This window comes from Pygoscelis adeliae, unplaced genomic scaffold, assembly GCF_000699105.1.
Source record: "Pygoscelis adeliae isolate BGI_AS28 unplaced genomic scaffold, ASM69910v1 Scaffold14, whole genome shotgun sequence".
NCBI classification, from domain to species: Eukaryota; Metazoa; Chordata; class Aves; order Sphenisciformes; family Spheniscidae; genus Pygoscelis; species Pygoscelis adeliae.
The window spans coordinates 4,789,348-4,789,807 of record NW_008825109.1 but is presented as its reverse complement, the minus strand read 5'-3'; the positions used below and the strand labels follow the sequence as shown (position 1 = coordinate 4,789,807).

The window sequence follows — 460 nt, the reverse complement described above, 5'->3', positions numbered from 1 at the left end:
CCGGGGAGGGCCAGGGCCGGGCCGAGCGCGGGGAAGCAGGGAAGTGATCTTTGTCCCTTTCGGTCGCTCTCCGCCTCCTCATAGCCTCGTCACCAAGTCAACGGGCACCAGCTCGGAGCAGATTATCTCCGAGGGTCAACACATTGCAGCCCAAGCCGCGGGGAAGGCTCCCAAATTTACCCTTTGGGCAAACAATCCGCTGCCTATCGCTCGCTCTGGTGATAGCACTGTGGTCCCACCGGCCTCATACTCCCGGGCAGGGGGGCAGCGGGCAGAAAGCCGGTCCTTTGCCTGCTCCCAGGGCTCCGGCACACCGGTCCCCCCGAGGGAGCGACCCCCCGGCGCACCCTGCCCGTCCCCGGACGCCCACTTCCCTGGCCGAGATGCCGCCGCAGCCAAAAGTGCCCTGATGCCAAACCCCTCCAGGAGCCGTGATCCCCGCGACCCCCCGCGGGTTTTG

The 460-nt window shown here is 67.4% G+C and overlaps 1 protein-coding gene across 1 annotated transcript in view; it reads left to right on the top strand.

Annotated features, from left to right (window-relative positions):
* PDX1 (pancreatic and duodenal homeobox 1) overlaps nt 1–460 on the top strand; it is a 50,907-nt gene that overhangs the window by 27,765 nt on the left and 22,682 nt on the right. The window lies entirely within an intron of this gene.